This window comes from Nerophis ophidion, linkage group LG21 (assembly GCF_033978795.1).
Source record: "Nerophis ophidion isolate RoL-2023_Sa linkage group LG21, RoL_Noph_v1.0, whole genome shotgun sequence".
Lineage (NCBI taxonomy): Eukaryota > Metazoa > Chordata > Actinopteri > Syngnathiformes > Syngnathidae > Nerophis > Nerophis ophidion.
Window position 1 is genome coordinate 7,443,812 of NC_084631.1, and position 18,523 is coordinate 7,462,334.

At 39.4% G+C, this 18,523-nt stretch overlaps 2 long non-coding RNA genes across 2 annotated transcripts in view; one reads left to right on the forward strand and one right to left on the reverse strand.

Moving 5' to 3' along the window:
• The window catches only part of LOC133539657 (uncharacterized), a 60,972-nt gene that overhangs the window by 3,380 nt on the left and 39,069 nt on the right, over window positions 1–18,523 (forward strand). The window contains exon 2 of the long non-coding RNA XR_009803462.1: window positions 2,799–3,177. This is a non-coding gene — a long non-coding RNA (uncharacterized LOC133539657). The remainder of the gene's footprint in view (window positions 1–2,798; window positions 3,178–18,523) is intronic.
• Window positions 1,805–18,082, reverse strand: LOC133539658 (uncharacterized). Its single transcript, XR_009803463.1, has 3 exons — window positions 17,408–18,082; window positions 13,599–17,319; window positions 1,805–5,638 (listed from the first exon to the last, which is right to left on the reverse strand). It is a non-coding gene; the product is annotated as an uncharacterized LOC133539658 (long non-coding RNA).

The window sequence follows — 18,523 nt, forward strand, 5'->3', positions numbered from 1 at the left end:
TGTATATATATGTGTGTATGTATGTATGTATATACATATGTATAGTGTGTGAATATATATATAGCACAAACACTTGAATACATATATATCTGTGTGTATATATATATATATATATATATATATATATATATATATATATATATATATATATATATACACACAGAGCGTTTTCCGTTCGGGCTCCAGTACTCTGGAATGCCCTCCCGGTAACAGTTCGAGATGCTACCTCAGTAGAAGCATTTAAGTCTCACCTTAAAACTCATCTGTATACTCTAGCCTTTAAATAGACCTCCTTTTTGGACCAGTTGATCTGCCGCTTCTTTTCTTTTTCTCCTATGCCCCCCCCCCCCTTGTGGAGGGGGTCCGGTCCGATGACCATGGATGAAGTACTGGCTTTCCAGAGTCGAGACCCAGGATGGACTGCTCGCCTGTGTATCGGTTGGGGACATCTCTACGCTGCTGATCCGCCTCCGCTTGAGATGGTTTCCTGTGGACGGGACTCTCGCTGCTGTCTTGGATCCGCTTTGAACTGAACTCTCGCGGCTGTGTTGGAGCCACTATGGATTGAACTTTCACAGTATCATGTTAGACCCGCTCGACATCCATTGCTTTCGGTCCCCTAGAGGGGGAGGGTTGCCCACATCTGAGGTCCTCTCCAAGGTTTCTCATAGTCAGCATTGTCACTGGCGTCCCACTGGATGTGAATTCTCCCTGCCCACTGGGTGTGAGTTTTCCTTGCCCTTTTGTGGGTTCTTCCGAGGATGTTGTAGTCGTAATGGTTTGTGCAGTCCTTTGAGACATTTGTGATTTGGGGCTATATAAATAAACATTGATTGATTGATTGATATATACTCACACATATATACAGTATATATACACACACACACACACATATATATGTATGTATGTATATGTATGTATATATGTATACATATGTGTGTTTACATGTGTCTGTGTATATATATACACAACCCAAAACCAGTGAAGTTGGCACGTTGTGTAAATAGTAAATAAAAACAGAATACGATGATTTGCAAGTCACTTTCAAGCTATATTCAAATTAATAGAATGTAAAGACAAGATGTTTAATGTTCAAACTGGAATAAGTGGTGTGAATATATAAGCTCATTTGGAATTTGATTCCTGCAACATGTTTCAAAAAAGTTGGGGCGAGGGTCACTACTTAAGCAAATTGTCAAACGTATTTAGGGATTTCACCATCTACGGCAGGGGTGTCAAACTCAAATACAGAGTGGGCCAAAATTCTAAACTGAACAAAGCCGCGGGCCAAAGTTGAACAACTTAACCTTTTAATAGGGACCCAAACAAGTTTTGCATTGAATATTGAACAAGCAAGGCTTATATAACTTTATAGTGACATGCAAAATCGAGTTTTGTTGGTAGCGGGGGTGTGTATTGTAGCGTCCCGGAAGAGTTAGTGCTGCAAGGGGTTCTGGGTATTTGTTCTGTTGTGTTTACGTTGTGTTAAAGTGCGGATGTTCTCCCGAAATGTGTTTGTCATTCTTGTTTGGTGTGGGTTCACAGTGTGGTGTAACAGTGTTAAAGTTGTTTATACGGCCACCCTCAGTGTGACCTGTACGGCAGTTGACCAAGTATGCCTTGCATTCACTTGTGTGTGTGTGTGTGTGTGTAGAAGCCGCATATATAACGTGACTGAGCTGGCACCCTGTTTGTATGGAGGAAAAGCGGACGTGATGACAGGTTGTAGAGGATGCTAAAGCAGTACCTTTAAGGCACGCCCCCAATATTGTTGTCCGGGTGGAAATTCGGGAGAATGGTTGCCCCGGGAGATTTTCGGGGGAGGCACTGAAATTCGTAATTCTCCTGGAAAAATAGGGAGGCTTTGATTGATTGATTGATACTTTTATTAGTAGATTGCACAGTACAGTACATATTCCGTACAATTGACCACTAAATGGTAACACCCCAATAAGTTTTTCAACTTGTTTAAGTCGGAGTCCACGTTAATCAATTCATGGTACAAATATATACTATCAACATAATACAGTCATCACACAAGTTAATCATCATAGTATGTACATTGAATTATTTACATTATTTACAATCCGGGGGGTGGGATGAGGAGCTTTGGTTGATATCAGTACTTCAGTCATCAACAATTGCATCAACAGAGAAATGTGGACATTGAAACAGTGTAGGTCTTATTTAGTAGGATATGTACAGCCAGCAGAGAGCATAGTGAGTTCACATAGCATAAGAACAAGTATATACATTAGAAGTACATTTGAGTTGTTTATAATCCGGGGAGATGGGATGTGAATGGAGGAGGGTATTAGTAAAGTGTTGAAGTTGCCTGGAGGTGTTGTTTTAGAGCGGTTTTGAAGGAATATAGAGATGCACTTACTTTTATACCTGTTGGGAGTGCATTCCACATTGATGTGGCATAGAAAGAGAATGAGTTAAGACCTTTGTTAGATCGAAATCTGGGTTTAACGTGGTTTGTGGAGCTCCCCCTGGTGTTGTGGTTATGGCGGTCATTTACGTTAAGGAAGTAATTTGACATGTACTTCGGTATCAAGGAGGTGTAGCGGATTTTATAGACTAGGCTCAGTGCAAGTTGTTTTACTCTGTCCTCCACCCTTGAGGCTTGGCAAGTATGAGAATTGGCGTTGAATGCGGTGTTACAGCGGCACCGCCACTGTGTAATACCGGCGGGCCAGCTCTAATGTTAATTTATTATTGCCTCAAGGGCCAAATGAAATTACACCGTGGGCCAGAGTTTGACACCCATGATCTACGGTCTGTCATATCAACAGGTTCAGAGAAACTGGAGAAATCACTGCACGTAAGCGATGATATTACGGATCTTCGATCCCTCAGGCGGTACTGCATCAAAAAGCGACATCGGTGTGTAAAGGATATCACCACATGGGCTCAGGAACACCACTGTCAGCAACTCCTCAGTAGAAGCATTTAGGTCCCATCTTAAAACTCATTTGTACACTCTGGCGTTTAAATAGAGCCACCTTTTTTAGACCAGTTGATCTGCCGTTTCTTTTCTGGGCACAGATTCGGTGACCGCAGATGAAGCGCGAGCTGTCCAAAGTCGGGACCCAGGGTGGAGCACTCATCCGTGCATCAGTTGGGGCCACGTCTCTGCGCTGCTGACCTGTCTCCACTCAAGATCGTTCGGAGGTAACATGACCTTAGAAAGTTACATACATCGCATAGAAGAAAATAAGCAGTTTTTTTTTTTTGTAAATAAATGTCAGAAGTTAATTTTCTTTCATGGAATTGAATCATGTGCAAACTACTCAATAATGTAACGCGATATTAACTTTTGACATGCAATTTATTGGTTACTTTGATGATTATGGTTATGAAAACTTTGAATTGAAAATATTCAATATTTATGTTATCATCCATCCATCCATTTTCTACCGTTTGTCCTTGTTGGGGTCGTGGGGGGGTGCTGGAGTCTATTATATCCAATATCTTTTGATATAATTCTTAAGTTATATCAAAATTATAACTTAAGATTTGACATATCTCACTTTGCATGTAACGAGTTAATACCACATATTAGTTTCACATTTGAAGTTAATTGCTGACATAATTCGGACTTGTACACCTTATTCTAATTTTATGGGTTTTACTTGTGTATTATAATGACTGAGAGAACATGTGGTTGCAAAAATAAAAACATTGCAACTCCAGTTGAACATTCACCTACCGAAAATGCGAACTTTCAACCACAAACCTAGTCGCTAAAAGAGAAGACATTCATTTCAATTGAACAAATAATATTAATAGATTTTATTTGTAAAAAAAAAAAAAAGCACTTTCCGTTGAGCAAACAACCTCAAAGTGCCACAGTGTAAAAAAATAGTAATAATAAAAATAAATACTATATAAAACTACAAACAGCCTGCATGCATGTCTACAAAAAGGCTTTTTAAAAAAGTTGGGTTTTTAAAGGGGAACATTATCACAATTTCAAAAGGGTTAAAAACAATAAAAATCAGTTCCCGGTGGCTTGTTGTATGTTTTGAATTTTTTTTCAAAATTTTACCGGTCTCGGAATATCCCTCAATAAAGCTTTAAAGTGCCTTATTTTCGCTCTCTGCGAAGACACTGGCTATTTCCCTGTGACGTCACACAGTGCTGCCAATGTAAACAAACAATGGGAATACCACAGCAAGATATAGCGACATTAGCTCAGATTTCAGCGACTTAAGCGATTCAACAGATTACGCATGTATTGAAACAGATGGTTGGAGTATGAAAATATTGAAGAAGAAACTGAAGCTATCGAGCGAATAGCTATTGACGCTATTCATAGCCATAGCATGGCCGAATAGCTGCGTTAGCATCGCCGGTAAAATGTGCGGACCAAACGATCAGGACTTTTGCATTTTTTGACACTGGAGCAACTTAAATCCGTCGATTGGTAAGTGTTTTTTTCGCATTAAATGTTGGTGGGAGGAAACGTAATATAGTTGCAAATGCATCTACAGGTTATCCATACATCTCTGTGCCATGTCTGTCTTAGCATCGCCGGTAAAATGTGGAGACACTCCAGCACATTCAATGGGGGTCTGGCGGCAGACACTTACCAATCCGTCGATTGGTAAGTGTTTGTTTCGCATTAAATGCGGGTATGTAGTTTCAAATGTACAAACAGCTAGCGTAAATAGCATGTTAGCATCGATTAGCGTAGCATGTTAGCATCGATTAGCTGGCAGTCATGCCATGACCAAATATGTCTGATTAGCACATAAGTCAACAACATCAACAAAACTCACCTTTGTGATTTCGTTGATTTAATCGTTGCAAATGCATCTGCAGGTTATCCATACATCTCTGTGCCATGTCTGCTTTAGCATCGCCGGTAAAATGTGGAGAAACTCCAGCACATTCAATGGGGGTCTGGCGGCAGACACTTTGGCATCTTCGGGCCAGTGGGGCAACTTGAATCCCTCCCTGTTAGTGTTGTTACACCCTCCGACAACACACCGACGAGGCATGATGTCTCCAAGGTTCCAAAAAATAGTAAAAAAAACGGAAAATAACAGAGCTGAGACCCGGTGTTTGTAATGTGTTGGAAATGTAAATGGCGGGTGTGTTACCTCGGCGACGTCACATTCTGACGTCATCGCTTCCAGCGCGATAAACAGAAAAGTGTTTAATTCGCCAAAATTCACCCATTTAGAGTTCGGAAATCGGTTAAAAAAATAGATGGTCTTTTTTCTGCACCATCAAGGTATATATTGACGCTTGCATAGGTCTGGTGATAATGTTCCCCTTTAAGCCTTTTTTAAAAACATCCACAGTCTGAGGTGCCCTCAGGTGGTCAGGGAGCGTTCCACAGACTGGGAGCAGCGGAGCAGAAACCCCAGTCTCCGTGGAGGTTGGAGGAGGTTAGCCTGTTTGGAGCGCGGGTGTCGTGTGGAGGATTTGGAGTTGAGCAGTTCTTTGAGGTAGAGGGAGGCATTTCCATGGAGGCACTGGTGAGTTAGGAGGGAGATTTTGAATTCAATCCTGAGTGGAACAGGAAGCCAGTGAAGGGATCCTCGCAGCACTATTTTGTATGTACGGCAGCTTCTGCATGTTCTTGCTGGGGATCCCGACAAGAAGTGCGTTGCAGTCGTCCAGCCTGGAGGAGACAAAAGCGGTGGAGTTCTGCTGCTGGGATGAGATATGAGCGGTTTAAAAAATGCGACTTTCATTTATAATTATTGCATGTTGTGGTCAAATGTTTCAGCCTGTTGCTCGTATGAAACAGCAGCCTTCTAAATTTTACAAGTAGTTTTGTTGCAATCTTGTAGAATGCTAGCGTTCAGCCTGGGCATCGGAATCGTTGTGAAAAGACGTCATCGCTAAAGGAACCGTTTGGGGAAAAATTTTAAGCGAATCCAAGGAACTGATACTCTGAGAACCGGTTCTGAGTATGAGCCGGTTTCCGATTCCCTATCCCTAGTAATGTGTGTAACATTCATAATGTGAAATATTTACATATTTTGGTAATTTTAAGCATACGGCGACCTATTAATGACTATCCCTTTCCCCTTCAACAACAACAATATTTCTAATCCTGGCAAGCTTCATGAGAGACTACTTTAGACAAATTATGATCTAGAACCTTATATTTTTGAGCCTGAATATAAGGAGGATGAAGCCATGCGCTAAACAGATGCAGCTTTAGTGACACACTAAGCATCATGCAGCAGTATTGCCAAGTGCTAAACGAAATGTACAAACTACGAATATAAGAATACAATCACTTACTGTGTAAAATCTGTTCTAACTGGGATGCCCACTGAATATGTTTATATCTTCCCAATGAGAGGAAGAATAATCATAATCCCCACAAAGTGCCGCAAACGAGCGTCTTTTCGTTTCTTTTCTCGCCATCCAGGTGAGAGGCTTGAATTATAATCCAGAATTAACTTTCACCAACTCAGAGGCGATGCAGCAGCTCAGTATGTCAATATAGCAGCATGAGCTAGTTAGCTCTCTATGAGCAATGTGCCGCTAAAAATAGTTTGTCTGCATTAGCGCTTATAATAATTGAGGTCATGACATTTAAATGGAGTATTGGTGATTTTTGGATGTTTTTTTAAAGGGTTTTTTGGGGAGAATAGCATCGTCAGCTACTTATTAGCCTCTTTAACATATTTTACAAACTATAATGTATAGAATATTAAATATGTGTTCTTGTAATGTACTAACATTCATAACGTGTAAAATGTACATGTTTTGGTAATTTTACAACAGGGCAAACTTCATTAAAGACAGCAAAGACTACTTTCGGACAAATGATGATCCAGAACCTTATATTTTTGAGCCTGAATATAAGGAGGATGAAGCAGTGTGCTAAACCGATGCAGCTTTAGTGAAACACTAAGCATCTTGGAGCAGTTTTGCTAAGTGCTAAACAAAATATACAAACATAAGAAAACAATCACTTACTGAACAATTTCTGCTCTTACTGGGATGCCCAATGATGGGATATTTACATCTTCCCGTTTAGATGAAGAATAATCATAATCCTCACAAAGTGCCACAAACGAGCGGCTTTTCAGGTCTTTCTCGCCATGGTTGTCAAAGTTGACCAACTTGTCGATTTATGTCCACAACTTTCTACCATCCAGGTGAGAGGCATGAATTATAATCTAGAATTAACTTTCACCAACTCAGAGGCGATGCAGCAGCTCAGTATGTCAATATAGCAGCATAAGCTAGTTAGCTCTCTGTGAGCAATTTGCCGCTAAAAATAGTTTGTCTGCATTAGCGCTTATAAAAAATCAGGTCATGACATTTAAATGGAGTATTATTGGTGATTTTTGGATGTTTTTTTAAAGGGTTTTATGGGGAGAATAGCCTCGTCAGCTACTTATTAGCCTCTTTAACAAATATTTTACAAACGATAATGTATAGAATATTAAATATGTGTTCTTGTAACGTAGTAACATTCATAACATGTAAAATGTACATGTTTTGGTAATTTTACTAATCATGGCAAACTTCCTGAGAGACAACAAAGACTACTTTCGGACAAATGATGATCCAGAACCCTATATTTTTGAGCCTGAATATAAGGAGGATGAAGCAGTGTGCCAAACAGATGCAGCTTTAGTGAAACACTAAGCATCTTTGAGCAGTATTGTTAAGTGCTAAACAAAATATACAAACATAAGAAAACAATCACTTACTGTACAATGTCTGCTCTTACTGGGATGCCCAATGATGGGATGTTTACATCTTCCCATTTAGATGAAGAATAATCCTAATCCTCACAAAGTGCCGCAAATGAGCGTCTTTTCAGGTCTTTCTCGCCATGGTTGTCAAAGTTGACCAACTTGTCGATTTATGTCCACAACTTTCTACCATCCAGGTGAGAGGCATGAATTACAATCTAGAATTAACTTTCACCAGCTCAGAGGCGATGCAGCAGCTCAGTATGTCAATATAGCAGCATGAGCTAGTTAGCTCTCTATGAGCAATGTGCCGCTAAAAATAGTTTGTCTGCATTAGCGCTTATAAAAAATCAGGTCATGACATTTAAATGAAGTATTGTTGGTGCGTTTTGGATGTTTTTTTAAAGGGTTTTATGGGCAGAATAGCCCCGTCAGCTGCATTATTAGCCTCTTTAACACATTTCACTAACTATAATGTATAAAATATTAAATATGTGTTCTTGTAACGTAGTAACATTCATAATGTGTAAAATGTACATGTTTTGGTAATTTTACTAATCATGGCAAACTTCCTGAGAGACAACAAAGACTACTTTCGGACAAATGATGATCCAGAACCTTATATTTTTGAGCCTGAATATAAGGAGGATGAAGCAGTGTGCCAAACAGATGCAACTTTAGTGAAACACTATGCATATTGGAGCAGTATTGCTAAGTGCTAAACAAAATATACACACTATGAATATAAGAAAACAATCACTTACTCTATAAAATCTGTTCGAACTGGGATGCCCACTGATTATGTTTGCATCTTCCCAATTAGAACCCTGACTCGTCCATCAGAGTGCCAGATGGAAAATCGTGATTCATCAGTCCAAAAAAACGCGTCTTCACTGCTCTAGAGTCCAGTTCTTTACACCATTGAGTTCCTGAGAGCGGCTGATTTTTTCACAAATGTTTGTAGAAACAGTCTCCATGCCTACGTGCTTGATTTTCTACACCAAGTGATTAGGACACCTGATTCTGATCATTTGGAGGGGTGGCCAAATACTTTTGGTAATATAGTGTATCATCATCTGGTGTGCCGTGGGAGATGATCTAATTTCACCTATTTAGGGTAAAAAAATGTTTTTTGCAAACCAGTTATTGTAGTCTGCAAATAATGTGTTGTTGTTGAGTGTCGCTGTTGTCTAGAACAGTGTTTTTCAACCACTGTGCCGCGACACACTAGTCTGCCGTGAGATACAGTCTGGTGTGCCGTGGGAGATTGTCTATTTTCACCTATTTGGGTTGAAAATATTTTTTGCAAAGCAGTAGTTATAGTCTGCAAATGTTGTGTTGTTGTTGAGTGTCGGTGCTGTCTAGAGCTTTTCCATATCAGTAGGTGGCAGCTGTTAGCTAATTACTTTGTAGATGTCGGAAACAGCGGAAGGCAGGGTGCAGGTAAAAAGGTGTCCAATGCTTAAACCAAAAATAAACAAAAGGTAGGTGCCCCTAAGAAAAGGCATTGAAGCTTAGGGAAGGCTATGCAGAACCAAACTAAAACTGAACGGGCTACAAAAGCAAACAAATACGGAATGCTGGACGACGGCAAAGACTTACTGTGGAGCAAAGATGGCGTCCACAATGTACAACCGAACATGACATGACAATCCACAATTTCCCCACAAAGAACGATGAAAACAACTGAAATATTCTTGATTGCTAAAACAAAGGAGATGCGGGAAATATCGCTTAAAGGAAGACATGAAACTGCTACAGTGAAATACCAACCAAAAAAGAGAAAAAGCCACCAAAATAAGAGCGCAAGACAAGAAGTAAAACACTACAGACAGGAAAACAGCAGAAAAGTGAAAATAAGTCATGATGTGATGTGACAGTACACCTACTTTGAGACAAGAGCTATGGGGATGCATGCTTGCTTATGCTTTAAGGCATGGGTGTCAAACTCTGGCCCTCAGTTTAATTTCATTTGGCCCTTGAGGCAATATCAAATTAACATTAAAGCTGGCCCGCCGGTAACACCACATTCACCGCTAATACTCATACTTGCCAACCCTCCCGATTTTCCCGGGAGACTCCCGAAGTTTAGTGCCCTTCCCGAAAATCTCCCTGGGCAACCATTCTCCCGATTTCCACCCGGACAACAATATTGGGAGCACTGTCCTCTACAACATGCCGTCACCTCCTCTTTTCCTCCATATAAACAGCGTGCTGGCCAAGTCACATAATATATGCGGCTTTCACACACACATACTTAGCCAACAGCCATACAGGTCACACTGAGGGTGGCCGTATAAACAACTTTAACACTGTTACAAATATGCGCCACATTGTGAACCCACACCAAACAAGAATGACAAAACACATTTCGGGAGAACACCCGCACCGTAACACAACAGAACAAATACCCAGGAATCCCTTGCAGCACTAACTACCAGAACGCTATAATATAGACCCCCCGGCTACCACCAAACCCCGCCCACCTCATTTTTATTCTATTTCCGAATTTGTTAGCCTGTGGAAAAAGTTGTTATTTACCTCATCAAATTTTATTTAATATACCACTGATGTTTTTTCGTTTGTTTTTTGAAAGTTGATTTTGCACTATTACGTTATATAAGCTCTGCCTGTTCCTTGGGAGGAAGCCGGTGTACCCGGAGGGAACCCACGCAGTCACGGGGAGAACATGCAAACTCCACACAGAAAGATCCCGAGCCTGGGGTTGAACCCAGGATTACTTCGTATTGTGAGGCAGATGCACTAACCCCTGATGCACTAACCCCTGTTCCACCGTGCTGCCCTATTCAAGCCTTGCTTGTTCAATATTTATTGCAGAACTTGTTTGGGTCCCTATTTAAAGGTTAATTTCTAAAAAGGTTTTTAAATTTTGGCCCACTCTGTGTTTGAGTTTGACACCCCTGCTTTAAGGTCACATCCAACAATTGTGACAACCACATTTTACTCTTAAGTGAGTTTCAATTTTAAATCATTTCTGCCTCTGCATTTTTTTCTACGCAAAAAATGTGCCTCGGCTCAAAAACGGTTAAAAAAACACTGATATAAGTAGCATTTTGAGCAAAGAACCACTATTACATGTCATGTAGACTTTTGTAAATGTAGAAAAAAAATCATAAAATGACTCTTTAAAGGATGTTTGCGGTCCTAAGTTGAACAAAAACCACCGAAACAACAAAATGTAAAGTAGGAATTAAAAAAAAAAAATAATTTTATTTCGGAGTGTGCTGACTAAACATGTAAACAGGATTATTATATTGGACTGTAGATGCAAACATGTTTGCCTTTTCAGGCTCCAAAATGTCTCCTTGCTCCAAAGTGACACCGTGTCAACAAGCGGAGAATATTTTTAGGACCTTGGTTCATTTCTTCCTGAGACACAGCATGATTTGTCACTCTGTGGGGGTCGGGGTGGTGGAGCCACGTGGTTCACTGGCAAATAACCCTTGTAAATATAGCGGTCTTTAAATAAAGGACATTACGTTCGAGGAGCTCGCTGTAACATGTATAGGAGTACAGCGCAACCTTGATTTGCCTTGTTGGAACAGGGTTCCTAAATCGATAAGTTTGTGTGGTTGCATGACAAACAATGTAAATATTGATAATTGGTTATAGTCTCGACAAAAGTCCATATAATAATAATAATATATTTTATTTGTAAAAGCACTTTACATTGAGTAAACAACCTCAAAGTGCTGCAGTTTATTAAAAAATAAAAAAAAGATAATAAAAATAAAAACTAGAACAGCCTAATAGCTAGAACTAGTATTTATATATCTAAAATAAAAGGCTTTTTTCAAAAAGAAAATTTTTTTTTAGCTTATTTTAAAAGCATTCACAGTCCGTGGTGCCCTCAGGTGGTCAGGGAGGGTGTTTTAGGGTTTGGTTTTTTATTAAATGGCAGTTTTCGCCAGTCCTGATGTGTGTGTAAAATTTGGTGAGTTTTGAAGCATGTTAAGGGGGTCAAATTACAGCTCGCCGTTTCTGGATGTTGTTGATAAATGGCTTTCGCTTTGCATAGTAGAGCTTTAACTTGCACTTTGAAGCATTTTAAGGGGGTCAAATTATCAATCAATCAATCAATCAATCAATGTTTATTTATATAGCCCCAAATCACAAATGTCTCAAAGGACTGCACAAATCATTACGACTACAACATCCTCAGAAGAACCCACAAAAGGGCAAGGAAAACTCACACCCAGTGGGCAGGGAGAATTCACATCCAGTGGGACGCCAGTGACAATGCTGACTATGAGAAACCTTGGAGAGGACCTCAGATGTTGGCAACCCCCCCCCTCTAGGGGACCGAAAGCAATGGATGTCGAGCGGGTCCAACATGATGCTGTGAAAGTTCAATCCATAGTGGCTCCAACACAGCCGCGAGAGTTACAGCACAAAGAGGCGAAAATTACAATTTTTAGGAAACTTTGCGCAGGGGTTCTTTGAAGGCGCGTAAAATCAAAACCGGAGCAGTAATCAAAACTCTGTGAATAACTTTTAATCAGAAGGGTTCAATCTCTCTCCTGTGCGAGTTTGAAGCCAACACGACAAATGCGCTCAGAGGAGATAATGTTTGAAAAAAGGTGACAAGTTTTTACCAAACTTTTATTTTGAAGGGGTAATTTTTAACTTCCTGTTGATTTTTGCTGAAGGATGTCAATGATTAAAATGTAGGTCTAAGTGAGACCTACATAGAGGTTTTTGTTTCATGTCTTTTCGACATTCCTACCGGAAGTTACCAGCAGTTTTGTCTGTGTTTTATTCCTAGGAGCAGGTTTTTCTGTGTTTTATTAAACAAGTGTGCGTCAAAAGGCCGGTGCAGGTGGAACAACTGAGGTAACCATGGTGACGGAATAAACCAGGAAGCGCACGCACAAACTCAAAAATCCAAACAACAAACGATCCGTGCAGCGAATCGCAACATTGCTCACACACTTGTCTCCTTTGGTGCCTTCACAAATGATCAGCAATCACACAACAATTTAACTTTGCCAACCAAATTGCTGCGATAATAAACACTTATAGAAAATAAAGTCCAATAACATTCACATCGGCGAGGAGCTGAAGAGACTGGTCGGGAGACGGATGCGAGGTTTGGGGGTGCCTGCTCTTGTGCCGCTGAAGGAGAGGCAGTGTCTTTTCCTCTGCTGTGAAATAAATCGGCTCTGGCGTACTTTTCCAATAAAGCAGTAAAACAATAAAGCATATGGACTTTCATCACACTGCTAAGGTCAAGGTGTTTTGTAAAAAAATAAAAAAATCAAATGTCGCCAGTCGGATAAATAAGACAAATATCTCACCTCCTTTGGTTTTTGTCAAAGAATTTTTTATATTCTGTCATAGAGCTGCACACTAAAATTATACTTTTGGCGGTACAGATTTCTGCAAATAACAATGTTTATTTTTACTCTGTTAAGATAAAGGCCTACTGAAATGAGATGTTCTTATTTAAACGGGGATAGCAGGTCCATTCTATGTCATACTTGATCATTTCGCGATATTGCCATATTTTTGCTGAAAAGATTTAGTAGAGGACATTGACGATAAAGTTTGCAACTTTTGGTCGCTAATAAAAAAGCCTTGCCTGTACCGGAAGTAGCAGACGATGTGCGCGTGCCGTCACGGGTTGTAGGGCTCCTCACATCTGAACATTCTTTATAATCACAGCAGTAGCTAGAGCTATTCGGACCAAGAAAGCGACAATTTTCCCTTTAATTTGAGCGAGGATGAAAGATTCATGGATGAGGATGTTTAGAGTGAAGTACTAGAAGAAAAAGAAAAAAGGCAGCGGCAGGCGGCGTTTCAGATGTAATTAAACACATTTACTAGGATCATTCTGGAAGATCCCTTATCTGCTTATTGTTTTAATAGTGTTTTAGTGAGATTGTAAAGTCATACCTGAAAGTCGGATGGCTGCGGTGAACGCCAGTGTCTCTGAGAGAACGCCGAGGAGCCAAGATCACAGCTGCCTTTTTGAGCTGCAGGAGGAGGTCCCATAATCCACTGAAGTCTCCGGTAAGAGCCGACTTGATATCACAATTTTCCCGTCCAAAAACTTGCTGGTTGACGTACGCCTTTAAACAAGAAAGCTTGTATTTTTGCACAAAAAATTAATTCAACAATTTGGTTGCCGTGTATTTGTATTCTGGCAAAACCTGCGCGTCTGTTTAAATTCTGGTGGGAGTCAAATAGTACAAAGTCAAACCAAAGCGTGGCGAGGTTTTATTTATCGAGCACAGTTCGTCACAAGGCAATTCCAAAGTACCTTGCAGCAAATGAATTGAAGGCTAAAATAAAAGTAAAATGATCATAATAACTATAATTTATCATGAATGCAAACATTGTCACGTGCAAGAATCCGCTTGCCTCAATTCAACCTTTGTGGGATTATTAAACTCCTTTCACGCGAACAAAAAAAGCAAAAATATTTGGATGGACCAGCCCTGCTAGGTGTGCCTTGTTCTTTTTTCAGGGTGTTGGCAACCCTAACGCCAGACAATGAGTAATTGTGAACAATGTAGCCGTTTATTTATGTTCTGCTAAACTACTAATGGTAACATCAAATGGCTGTCTTGAGGTTCCAATAATTTCCACAAAACATGGACAAAGATGAGACCCTCTGGAGGAAAGTTCTGTGGTCAGATGAAAAAACAAAATTAGCTGTTTGGCCACAAAAGGAGATATAGGTGAGGCCTTTAATCCCAGAACACAAGACCTACTGTCAAGCATGGTGGTGGTATCTAATGGTAACATCAACTAGCACGGGGGTGTCCAACTCATTTTATCTCAGGGGCCGCATGGGCGGACTATTAAAATCATGGCATTAAAACTAAAAAATAAAGACAACTTCAGATTGTTTTATTGGTCTTACTTTGGCCAAAAATAGAACCAACACAATCTAAAAAAAAGTTGCAATAAAAATATAGAAAAAAATACCTTCTGCGGTAAAGTTTAGATCCATGAAGGAAAGAAGAAAGTGAACAAATGTTTATAACTGAATAAATGTACATAGAGTCGTGGTCCAAATTTTACACACACTTGTAAAGGATATAATGTCATGGCTGTCTTGAGGTTCCGATAATCTCTACAACACATGGACAAAGATAAGACCTTCTGGAGGAAAGTTCTGTGGTCAGATAAAACATTTTTTTTTAGCTGTTTGGCCACAAAAGGAGAAATAGGTGAGTCCTTAAATCCCAGGAACACAACACCTACTGTCAAGCATGGTGGTGGTATCTAATGATAACATCAACTAGCACGGGGGTGTCCAACTCATTTTATCTCAGGGGCCGCATGGAGGAACATCTGTGCACACATAAAAATCATGGCATTAAAACAAAAAAATAAAGACAACTTCAGATTGTTTTCTTTGTCTTACTTTGGCCAAAAATAGAACAAACACAATCTGAAAATATTGCAATAAATATATAGAAAAAAATACCTTCTGCGGTAAAGTTTAGATCCATGAAGGAAAGAAGAAAGTGGAACAAATGTTTATAACTGAATAAATGTACATAGAGTCGTGGTCAAAATTTTACACACACTTGTAAAGGATATAATGTCATGGCTGTCTTGAGGTTCCGATAATTTCTACAACACATGGACAAAGATAAGACCTTCTGGAGGAAAGTTCTGTGGTCAGATGGAAAAAAAAAATTAGCTGTTTGGCCACAAAAGGAGAAATAGGTGAGGCCTTTAATCCCAGGAACACAACACCTACTGTCAAGCATGGTGGTGGTAACTAATGGTAACATCAACTAGCACGGGGGTGTCCAACTCATTTTATCTCAGGGGCCGCATGGCCGGACTATTAAAATCATGGCATTAAAATTAAAGAATTAATACAACTTCAGATTGTTTTCTTGGTCTTACTTTGGCCAAAAATAGAAGAAACACAATCTAAAAAAAAGTTGCAATAAAGATATAGAAAAAAAAATACCTTCTGCGGTAAAGTTTAGATCCATGAAGGAAAGAAGAAAGTGGAACAAATGTTTATAACTGAATAAATATACATAGAGTCGTGGTCAAAATTTTACACACACTTGTAAAGGATATAATGTCATGGCTGTCTTGAGGTTCCGATAATTTCTACAACACATGGACAAAGATAAGACCTTCTGGAGGAAAGTTCTGTGGTCAGATGGAAAAAAAAATTTAGCGGTTTGGCCACAAAAGAAGAAATAGGTGAGGCCTTTAACCCGAGGAACACAACACCTACTGTCAAGCATGGTGGTGGTAACTAATGGTAACATCAACTAGCACGGGGGTGTCCAACTCATTTTATCTCAGGGGCCGCATGGCCGGACTATTAAAATCATGGCATTAAAATTAAAGAATTAATACAACTTCAGATTGTTTTCTTGGTCTTAAGTTGGCCAAAAATAGAAGAAACACAATCTAAAAAAAAGTTGCAATAAAGATATAGAAAAAAAATACCTTCTGCGGTAAAGTTTAGCTCCATGAAGGAAAGAAGAAAGTGGAACAAATGTTTATATCTGAATAAATGTACATAGAGTCGTGGTCAAAATTTTACACACACTTGTAAAGGATATAATGTCATGGCTGTCTTGAGGTTCCGATAATTTCTACAACACATGGAAAAAGATAAGACCTTCTGGTGGAAAGTTCTGTGGTCAGATGAAAAAAAATTTTTAGCTGTTTGGCCACAAAAGGAGAAATACGTCAGGCCTTTGATCCCAGGAACACAATACCTACCGTCAAGCATGGTGGTGGTATCTAATGGTAACATCAACTAGCACGGGGGTGTCCAACTCATTTTATCTCAGGGGCCGCATGGCCGGACTATTAAAATCATGGCATTAAAACTAAAAAATAAAGACAACTTCAGATTGTTTTCTTGGTCTTACTTTGGCCAAAAATAGAACAAACACAATCTAAAAAAAGGTTGCAATAAAAATATAGAAAAAAATACCTTCTGCGGTAAAGTTTAGATCCATGAAGGAAAGAAGAAAGTGGAACAAATGTTTATAACTGAATAAATGTACATAGAGTCGTGGTCAAAATTTTACACACACTTGTAAAGGATATAATGTCATGGCTGTCTTGAGGTTCCGATAATTTCTACAACACATGGACAAAGATAAGACCTTCTGGAGGAAAGTTCTGTGGTCAGATGGAAAAAACAAAATTAGCTGTTTGGCCACAAAAGGAGAAATAGGTGAGGCCTTTAATCCCAGGAACACAACACCTACTGTCAAGCATGGTGGTGGTATCTAATGGTAACATCAACTAGCACGGGGGTGTCCAACTCATTTTATCTCGGGGGCCGCATGGCCGGACTATTAAAATCATGGCATTAAAACTAAAAAAAAAAGACAACTTCAGGTTGTTTTCTTGGTCTTAATTTCGCCAAAAATAGAACAAACACAATCCGAAATAAAGTTGCAATAAAGATATCGAAAAAAATACCTTCTGCGGTAAAGTTTAGATCCATGAAGGAAAGAAGAAAGTCAACAAATGTTTATATCTGAATACATGTACATAGAGTCGTGGTCAAAATTTTACACACACTTGTAAAGGATATAATTTCATGGCTGTCTTGAGGTTCCGATAATTTCTGCATTGCATGGACAAAGATAAGACCTTCTGGAGGAAAGTTCTGTGGTCAGATGAAAAAAAAAAATTAGCTGTTTGGCCACAAAAGGAGAAATAAGTGAGACCTTTAATCCCAGGGACACAAAACCTACTGTCAAGCATGGTGGTGGTAACTAATGGTAACATCAACTAGCACGGGGGTGTCCAACTCATTTTATCTCAGGGGCCGCATGGAGGAACATCTGTGCACACATAAAAATCATGGCATTAAAACAAAAAAATAAAGACAACTTCAGATTGTTTTCTTTGTCTTACTTTGGCCAAAAATAGAACAAACACAATCTGAAAATATTGCAATAAATATATAGAAAAAAATACCTTCTGCGGTAAAGTTTAGATCCATGAAGGAAAGAAGAAAGTGGAACAAATGTTTATAACTGAATAAATGTACATAGAGTCGTGGTCAAAATTTTACACACACTTGTAAAGGATATAATGTCATGGCTGTCTTGAGGTTCCGATAATTTCTACAACACATGGACAAAGATAAGACCTTCTGGAGGAAAGTTCTGTGGTCAGATGGAAAAAAAAAATTAGCTGTTTGGCCACAAAAGTTGAAATAGGTGAGGCCTTTAATCCCAGGAACACAACACCTACTGTCAAGCATGGTGGTGGTAACTAATGGTAACATCAACTAGCACGGGGGCGTCCAACTCATTTTATCTCAGGGGCCGCATGGCCGGACTATTAAAATCATGGCATTAAAACTAAACAAAAAAGACATCTTCAGATTGTTTTCTTGGTCTTAATTTCGCCAAAAATAGAACAAACACGATCTAAAAAAAAGTTGCAATAAAAATATAGAAAAAAATACCTTCTGCGGTAAAGTTTAGATCCATGAAGGAAAGAAGAAAGTGGAACAAATGTTTATATCTGAATAAATGTACATAGAGTCGTGGTCAAAATTTTACACACACTTGTAAAGGATATAATGTCATGGCTGTCTTGAGGTTCCGATAATTTCTACAACACATGGACAAAGATAAGACCTTCTGGAGGAAAGTTCTGTGGTCAGATGGAAAAAAAAAATTTAGCGGTTTGGCCACAAAAGGAGAAATAGGTGAGGCCTTTAACCCGAGGAACACAACACCTACTGTCAAGCATGATGGTGGTATCTAATGGTAACATCAACTAGCACGGGGGTGTCCGACTCATTTTATCTCAGGGGCCGCATGGCCGGACTATTAAAATCATGGCATTAAAATTAA